The 9,690-nt window shown below is 34.9% G+C and overlaps 1 long non-coding RNA gene across 1 annotated transcript; it reads right to left on the reverse strand.

Moving 5' to 3' along the window:
* On the reverse strand, window positions 5,196–8,415 carry LOC107618306. Its single transcript, XR_001615188.2, has 4 exons — window positions 8,088–8,415; window positions 7,873–7,968; window positions 5,545–5,666; window positions 5,196–5,438 (listed from the first exon to the last, which is right to left on the reverse strand). It is a non-coding gene; the product is annotated as an uncharacterized LOC107618306 (long non-coding RNA).

Consider the following 9,690-nt stretch of genomic DNA (forward strand, 5'->3'; position numbering starts at 1 on the left):
CTTTAAAACAAAAGGCAAGGGTAAAATAAAAAGGATCCAAGGCTTTGAGCATCAGTGGATAGGAGGGCCCACAGGAATAAAATCCTGGCCTAAGCGGCTAAACCAAGCTGTCCCTAGCCATGTGCTTGTGGCGTGAAGGTGTCAAGTGAACAGCTTAAGACTGAGCGGTTAAAGTCGTGGTCCAAAGCAAAAAGAGTGTGCTTAAGAGCTCTGGACACCTCTAACTAGGGACTCTAGCAAAGCTGAGTCACAATCTGAAAAGGTTCACCCAGTTTTGTGTCTGTGGCATTTATGTATCCGGTGGTAATACTGGAAAACAAAATGCTTAGGGTCACGGCCAAGACTCATAAAGTAACTGTGTTCAAGAATCAACATACTGAACTAGGAGAATCAATAACACTATCTGAATTCTGAGTTCCTATAGATGCCAATCCTTCTGAGCTTCAAAGGATAAAGTGAGATGCCAAAACTGTTCAGAAGCAAAAAGCTAAGAGCCCCGCTCATCTAATTAAGACTGATCTTCATAGATGTTTTCGGAATTTATTGTATATTCTTTTCTTTTTATCCTATTTTATTTTTAGTTGCTTGGGGACAAGCAACAATTTAAGTTTGGTGTTGTGATGAGTGGATAATTTATACGCTTTTTGAAATTGTTTTTACATAGTTTTTAGCATGTTTTATTTGCTTTTATTATATTTTTATTAGTTTTTAAATAAAAATCACATTTTTGGACTTTACTATGATTTTGTTTATTTTTCTGTGATTTCAGGTATTTTCTGGTTGAAATTGAGGGACCTGAGCAAAAATCTGATTCAGAGGCTGAAAAAGGACTGCAGATGCTGTTGGATTCTGACCTCCTTGCACTCGAAGTGGATTTTCTAGAGCTACAGAAGCCCAATTTGCGCGCTCTTAATTGAGTTGGAAAGTAGACATCCTGGGCTTTCCAGTAATATATAATTTTCTATACTTTGCCCGAGATTCGATGGCCTAAACCGGCGTTCCAAGTCAGCATAAATATTCTGGCGTCCAAACGCCAGAACTGGCATAAAAGCTGGAGTTAAACGCCCAAACTGGCACCAAAGCTGGTGTTTAACTCCAAGAAAAGTCTCTACATGTGGAAGCTTCAATGCTCAGCCCAAGCACATACCAAGTGGGCCCGGAAGTGGATTTCTACATTATTTACTCATTTCTGTAAATCCTAGGTTACTAGTTTTCTATAAATAGGACATTTTGCTATTGTATTTTCATCTTTTGATCTTCATAGAATCTCTGGAACACATTCAGTTTTCATTTTACGTTTTGAGACCTCCATTGGAGGCTGGCCACTCGGCCATGTCTACCCTATTTTTACTTTCGTATTTTCAACGATGGAGTTTCTACACCCCATAGATTAAGGTGTGGAGCTCTGTTGTTCCTCATGGATTAATGCAAAGTACTATTGTTTTTCTATTCAACTCAAGCCTATTTCTTCTCTAAGATATTCATTCGCACACAAGAACATGATGAATGTGATGATTATGTGACACTCATCACCATTCTCACCTATGAACGCGTGCCTGACAACCACTTCCGTTCTACATGCAAACAAGCTTGAATGTGTATCTCTTGGGTTTCTAATCTAAGATTAAAACCTTCGTGGTATAGGCTAGAATTATTGGTGGCCATTCCTGAGATCCAAAAAGTCTAAACCTTGTCTGTGGTATTCCGAGTAGGATCTAGGAAGGGATGACTGTGACGAGCTTCAAACTCGCGAGTGTTGGGCGTAGTGACAGACGCAAAAGGATCAATGGATCCTATTCGAACATGATCGAGAACCGACAGATGATTAGCCGTACGGTGAAGTGCATTTGGACCATTTTCACTGAGAGGATGGACGGTAGCCATTCAAAACGGTGATCCCCCAACATACAGTTTGCTTTGGAAAGGAGTATGAATGATTGGATGAAGGCAATAGGAAAGCAGAGGTTCAGAAGGAACAAAGCATCTTCATACGCTTATCTGAAATCCCACTAATGAATTACAGAAGTATTTCTATCTTATCTTATATTTTATTTATATTTAATTATCAACATCCCATAACCATTTGAATCTGCCTTACTGAGATTTGCAAGATGACCATAGCTTGCTTCAAGCCAACAATCTCCGTGGGATCGACCCTTACTCACATAAGGTTTATTACTTGGACAACCCAGTGCACTTGCTGGTTAGTTGTGCATAGTTGTGACAAAGAGTTGAGATTACATTCGTGCGTACCAAGTTGTTGGCACCGTTTTAGAGATCACAATTTCGTGGACCATCCTGCAACTTGTGCATTTGCAAGGGAGATGCGTACGCATGAATTGGAAAATCTTCGCAACTTGTGCGTACGCATGGGGATGCTTACGCACAACTGATAGAGAGCCAAACATCGGTTTAGAATTCTCTTAAAAATAATTGCTTCATCAGTAGTATAGTCCAAACCAAAAAATTACCCTATTCAAAGTTTAAAAGGTTGTCATAATACAAACCAAAATAACTGGGAGTAGAATCTCGAGTTATTCTCCCTAGGAATTGTAATCCAGTGCTCAGTTATTGGCTGTGATAAATTGGGGGGTTGTGGATCACAATTAACAAGAAAAATTAAATGACAAGAAATTAAATGAGCATGGAAGGAATTAAACTAAAAGCAATTAAAGCAATGGAAAGGAAATTCAATTGTAAAAAGATCTTGGCAAGGGTTGATGGTTAAGGATCACTTTTCTTATTACTAACCCCAACATGATAATTACAAATAACAAACCTACTTCGTCACTGCCAACATCGGGAAAAAGTCAAATGTGCTTAACTAATCCTAATCCATAAGTCCTAGCTAACTCACTAATGAACTAAGTGAAAGACTAGCGTCAATAGAAACAAGATTAATTAAGATCTCTAAATTATCAATCAACTTGGACATTAGTAACTCAAGATCACCCAAGTTACCAACCCAAGCCAAGAATACAAAAATCTACTCTAAAACTAAAAGGAGCATTTCATCAAACACTTAGAATGCAATAAAGGCAAACATCATAAAAAACAAGAATTAATAAAAACCATAACTAGCCAAAGCAAGAAATCAATAATAGCAGCTAAAGCAAACATTAAAGGATATGAAAATACAAAATTGCATTAAAAGGAAATTGAAATTAACAAGAGAGTTCATGAACTAAAATTGACAAAATAAAGAAATTAACAAGAAAAACTAAATAAACTAGGATACTAGAACAATAAAAACTAAAGGAACTAAATTAAAATAATATTCAATCCTAAAATTAAGAAGAGATTAAACTAAGAAACCTAAATTCTAGAGAGAAGTTGGAGCTTCTCTCTCTAGAATTCTAACCTAAAACCTCATCCTAAAACTATTCTATCACTACTTCATCCTACTCCCTTGATCCTCCTTGAGAATTGTATCAAATACTTCAGAAATGAGTTGGATTGGGCCTAAGAAAGGCCTGAAATCGTGACCCATGTGTTCACCTAAGTGAAATCACGTGCTGACAATCATGCGTATGCACAAATGCGTAGATTTCCAAAACTTCATTTCTTCATGAATTCTCTACTTTTACATACTTTTTCTTTACTTCCTCAAGCCATCCTTGCCTTCTAAGCCTGAAATCACTCAACAAACACATCAAAGCATCGAATGAAATTAAAGTGAATAAAATTTAGCAATTTAGGAGCTTAAAAAGCATGTTTTTACTATTAAGTACAAATTAGGAAAAAATCACAAAACCATGTTATTTCATTGAATAAATACAAGATAAGTTGATAAAGCGCACTCAATTCAACCTAAAATAAACCCTAAAATTGTGCTTTGTCAACATCACTACACCAAACTTAAAATTTTTCTTGTCCTCAAGTAAAAAGAAAAGTTAACAGAGTTGATCTTAATTAAAGGAATTGGAGAGTTTGCAAATTCAATTCCAAATGAAAGTCAGATTGTATTATGAGAATCCTTTTAGACTTGTGTGATCCTTGGAGCATTTTACTTTGCAATCCAGTTGACCCAAGTTACTGGGTGATAAAGCACCCTTCGGATCTAATTACCTAAGACTCTCCTTGACACAATCACACCAGAAGCACATAACTAGGAATTTTTTTTTGTTCATCCAGACATCAATGTCCAGAGCCTCTTTGGACTCTAAGTGTTTTTTTTAAGGTAACTCTTTAATGTGGGCTTTTAATCGATGATCCCGAGCCAGTTGGCCCAAGTTATCGGGTGATGAGGCACCTCTCAGATTTAATTGCCCAAGTCTTTTCTTGAAACACAAACATCACAAGCACATAACTGAGCTCTAGTCATTGGTCTTTAGAGCCTAATTTAATTTTTCGATCTTCCCATACTTTTTTTAATCACTGCTTCAAGGTCTTGGATGTATAATATGTCTCTAAACTTTTGTTTCTAGAGATTCTATCTCCCCTTTTCTCAAAATTTATTCAAATACTTTAAGTCTATGGAATATAATCATGATACTAACGAACATTACATTTTAATGGAACTTCTTTGTTTATTATTCAATCTTTTCATTAAAAAGTTACTCCCTTCATATCAGTGCAGTGCATAGGGGACAAGTACAAGTAGTAAGCACTTAGAAGAAACACAAAGAACATAAAGAAATAAAAACATAATGCGAAGAGAGAAAGAGATAGGAAAAAAAAACGAAGACAAAGCTAAAGAAGAAGAAAATGAAAGAAAACTAACCACTAAAAAAATAAATAAATTTCCCAACACTACACAAAATTTTGGTAATTACGGCGGTTTTTTGGTATTTACGGCGGTTTCAACCGCCATTATTACCAAGTATGGGGTTTAAAAAATGACGTAATTATGAGCGCCATTCTGGTTATTATGACGGTTTTCTGAAAACCGCCATAATTCCAAAGTTAAAACGGCGGTTTTTTGATAGATTAAAACGACGGTTCAAACCGCCGTTATTTCCAAATAAAACGGCGCTTTTGGGTTGGTTGAAATGGCATTTTAAATCTGCCATTTTTACCAGGTTAAAATGGCAATTTTTGTTGGATAAAATGGCATTTATGAACCGCCATTTTTACCCTGACAGTGGTGCTTTTATTGATTAATACGGCATTTGAAACCGCCGTTTTCACCAGCTAAAAGTGACATTTTCTATCGGTTACTACTTTAAATTAAATAAAACAATGAGGCATACAAAGTCCATTTTTTTCTGCCTCAAGCTTCTCACATAATCAGATTTAAACAAAGTCTCGGATCGTCTGCAGATATCACATGATTTAGATTGCTCCTTAGAATATTCTGAGGTTGGCAAGCTGAAATCAGAATATTTCTCTGATGACGTTCTTGTCATAGCTACTCTTGAAAGTGTCTCTTTGGCTCTTGGCATTGGCTGAGAATCAGCACCATTCCTCCCACTTAAAGCATCCAACTTCAACAAATTCTGTAAATAAGAACTAGTATATATGACCTCCTGTTGTCAATAAGAACAAGCACAAGTACTGCTTGCTTGATATATGAAAGTTGAGAAAGGCACAAGTATATATGACCTCTTGTTACATAGATTCATCTAGAGAGTCTTTTCGGAAGGAAGAAACCCTAGAAGATGCCGCAGCAGCAATTGCAGCAGCCCGAACAGCTTGTGCTTCCTTGTGATTTCTTTCTTACCTACCTAGCTTTTTTGCCTCCTTAAAATCACGCAGATATCAATTAACAATCAGAGTCCCACCTTCGCTGATGCGCTGCATCAATCTCCTGCAGAAACCTTTTTGCAACATTAGAGATTAAGTTATTTGCATATGCAAAACCAAGCAAATTAAACATATCATGAGTTAAAAACTTAAAATTTAAATAAATAAAGTTGTCAAGACCAGAAGAAGGAAGGGTACCCAAACAAATGAATTTGACAATTTAAAAGGTACCCATATTTCTTTCATCAGGCTTGGAAATACCAGTGCACATTAATTCCCCATTATGAATCTATAGCAACCTCTCGATGGATGGGTGAATGTAGCTAGAGCTAGCTTCCACCTTTCTGCATTGAAACCATGAAGCATCACTTTTTAAACGAGAAATCCAACTTACTGGAATCAAATATTTAAGACAAAAGATTACCTACTAACACACAATTAGAGAGAAAAAAGTACATGCAGAAAATAACAAAAATAGCCACTTTGAAAAGCTCACATGGAATCACAATCAAGCTGTTTCACAGGAGAATAGAGAGGACAGTAGCGATCAGAAAACATAGAAGCATTCTGTGAATAGAGCTTGGACATTTCTTCTAAAACACATTCAGATAAGTTGGTTTTGTGTGGTTTATCTTCATTCCCTGCATATCATAACCATACATTAAGACTAGCTATTATAGGAATGAAATAACTTGGCAAGTAACACTATTGCAGTTAAAATCAAAAGTTGCAATATGTATAAACTTCTAAGTTGGTAACTTGACCCAAATCATACATATATAAACTCCTAAGTTGCAATTTGCTGTATTCAAATATGTTTTAACTCAACGAGCAACATCAAAAGGATGTATGTATGTGTGAACCAAAAAGCTATTAATTTCTCTAATACAACACAATATGATACACTCATTAACATATCCAGGACTGTTTGGGCAGGAATGATACAATCATTGACATGCCCAGTTCCAGTGACAAGCAGGAAAACAAATAGAGAGAACAGTTCTTAGTGTAACTTGACATTAGTACAAGAAAGTATGACTTAAAAGCCTTTTACCTTAAAGACAAATTTGAACTGCTATAATCATTTTGTGAGCGAGCATGGGCTAAATGAAACCCTGAAGAACTAGATACGTATGGAGCATTGACCATCGAACATCTTGGATCATAGCTATTAAGATTATCATTTTCTGACACTTCAGTTTTAGATGTGAAACCATCACCGGATATATAACCATTGAATTTACCCCTAAGAACTCTGTGTAAAGGCCTCTAAGGGATAAAAAAGAGCAGCAACTATGGTATTTGCCAAATCTTTGATTTTGAGTATCCTTAGTATGCAACAAAGTAAGTAGAGAGAAGTGACAACACCACTTTACATTTCCTGGATTAATGTACTACTAAACATTAATAAGAACCAGCTACATAATAAGAACAAAAATCTACCTAAGTGGATCCAGGTGAAATGAGAATGTCATAAAGTGAGGTTTTATACATTATCAACAACTATCCTCAAGGAAGGAAAAAGTAATGCAAATATCAGAACCACCAGAAAGTTGTCTGTTATTAGCGTCCCAATATCAGGTATTCAAGCGAAGACAATATCACTGAAGTAGTATAGGTTATCCTCAATGTCATCAACAACTGCAATTATTGTAGAGGTTGAATCTGGTCCCGGTTTTCTGTCTTAGTATTTACTAATGAAGTAACCACAATTGCTCTTTCAGGACACAAGAAAGTCTCAAGCTACAAGATGAAAGAGAGATAAATTTATGAAGCTTACGTCAAAGTATCAGAGACGAGTTTATTAAAATCTATGCTCTGCTTCCTAAAAAATGAAATCAAGTTTGAGAAGTAATCTACATGAGGTGCACTGGTTATATATATCTATTTACAACATCGTCACCAACTGAAAATTAAGTAGAATATGTCATAAGAAATCATAATTTTCATAAAAAAAGAATTAAATTAAAACATAGCCAAATTAAAATAAAAATATTCATGTAAAATTTTATCCCAAATAATTTATTTAGGTGATTTATCCTTTAATATAAGAAATTTATAAACAAGAGCACAAGACTATTAACTAACTACTACTTGGCGCATGGAGTATTATTTTACGAAAAATAGTTGAAATTAGTTAGCAAAAGCTTTTATGATTTTATTATTATGAAATATGGATAATTAAACCTTTGGAGTATTGATTGGTGAAAGAGTAAAGCGTCCTTTGGATTTTGTGACTCTGTGTTAAAGCATCTTCAGCTCTTCCTTATGCAATAAAGCTACCTACTTTCAATTCATACGAACTTTTCAAGTGAATTTATGAATGGTTAATTAAAGTATTCGAAATAATTCTCATATTTCATGAGAATATATATATAATAAAACTTTAGTTTGAATAATACCTGAATATTTCTTCGGCATAGAGCATTGGCAATGGCAAATGAAACCTTGTTAAAGTTGCCACGAAGTAAAACTTGATTTTTCCCTTTGGTCATAATTAAGAAAAATCTCACCGTGATAAACATTAAGGGTTACAGTTCATACTGCAGTGCAAACCATGCTCTCCTCATGAAATGCAAACCTTATGGCCTCAACATATAGTGGAAACAAGACAATATCATCCTAAATTCATAGAAAGATAAAGTGAAAATGCTTGGACATCTCAAATATATAAAGATAGTTTTCTCCTCAGTCTTCCCCATCCAAAAGATAAATTCTTTCTTTAAAAAAGAAAAAAATAATCAACTATTCTTAAAAGAAAACCTATTTGAATACAAATCCACTTAAGGTAGAAAAGCCAGTATCATTGTCATTCTTCTATAGTCAAAGCCTCAAAGGCATACAATTTCAGTGCCTCATAAATCTTATAAACACAATAGTTGCTAATTAAGTATGTTGAAGACAATATTACACAATTCTAAGAGATTTCAAATCATCACTAGAAGACAAATATTCTGAGAGCATAAATCTTATATCACAAGTCTTCACAAGCTGAGAAATTGTGTTCTTGTTCAGCTTTCCACTTATTGCTCTACAAAAAACTAACACACAAATAGCCATGGATCTGATTAGCAATGCCAATGGGAAAGATGTAAAATAGGTTTTACATAGTGCAACCATCAACAACACTCGTCAATAAGATTAATTAGAGTGAGAGCTCGAAACAAACCTTAAAAAGGATAACAGCCACTCAGTAATCTTGAAATTAAAGGTGGTTGGGCTACTTTTTCCAAAGCACAAGTAGAGTTCGGAATGTATGAAGCTGAGGAAAACCTGTTTATGAAGCTTGATAAGTTCAAACGGAGAGTTTATCAAAGACTCTACAGCACCAGCTGTCATTCCAGCTAAAAGAGCATCAGAAGCAGAGGCATAATTATCTTCCACCCATCTGCCAAAAATGTAATTAAGCACCAAAATCATTCTCCAAGAAAAACGTGTCACAATAATGACAATATAACTATATAATTCATAACTATCAAACTCCAAAAGGTACTATTAAATTTTGAAAACCCAAATCAATTTCTTTGAGGTCAATTAATCAAGGGGCCTCTCAAAATAACATAATGCTACGCATACAAAATTTCAATCTTTAATGATTGATATGAAGAGGGACATATAGTCATTTGGAACAAAACAATACTAGTTTCTTATGTGAATATTTCCTAAAAAGCTGAATTATAAAATGCTATTTACCACACAATTGATTTGCAGAAAAAATCTAAGAATTACCCTATAATATATATGTATCACCTCTATTCCTTTTTCGTGAGACTTTTCTAAAAATAATGATAATATATCATCCAAAACATCACGCAAGACAAACAGCGCAGCTTCAAGCTCCAGCTTACTAGCTTCAATATTTGCCTCATCCAATATCTCGTTTATAAGTGACACTAAAGCTTTTCCCCTGCGCCATTCTCACATACTCCACTTAGTATTTACAAGCTAAAACACAAACACACTACCAAAACCTTATAGCACACTGAAAAAATAAGAAAATCAAAA

The sequence above is a fragment of the Arachis ipaensis genome, chromosome B01, assembly GCF_000816755.2.
Source record: "Arachis ipaensis cultivar K30076 chromosome B01, Araip1.1, whole genome shotgun sequence".
NCBI classification, from domain to species: domain Eukaryota; kingdom Viridiplantae; phylum Streptophyta; class Magnoliopsida; order Fabales; family Fabaceae; genus Arachis; species Arachis ipaensis.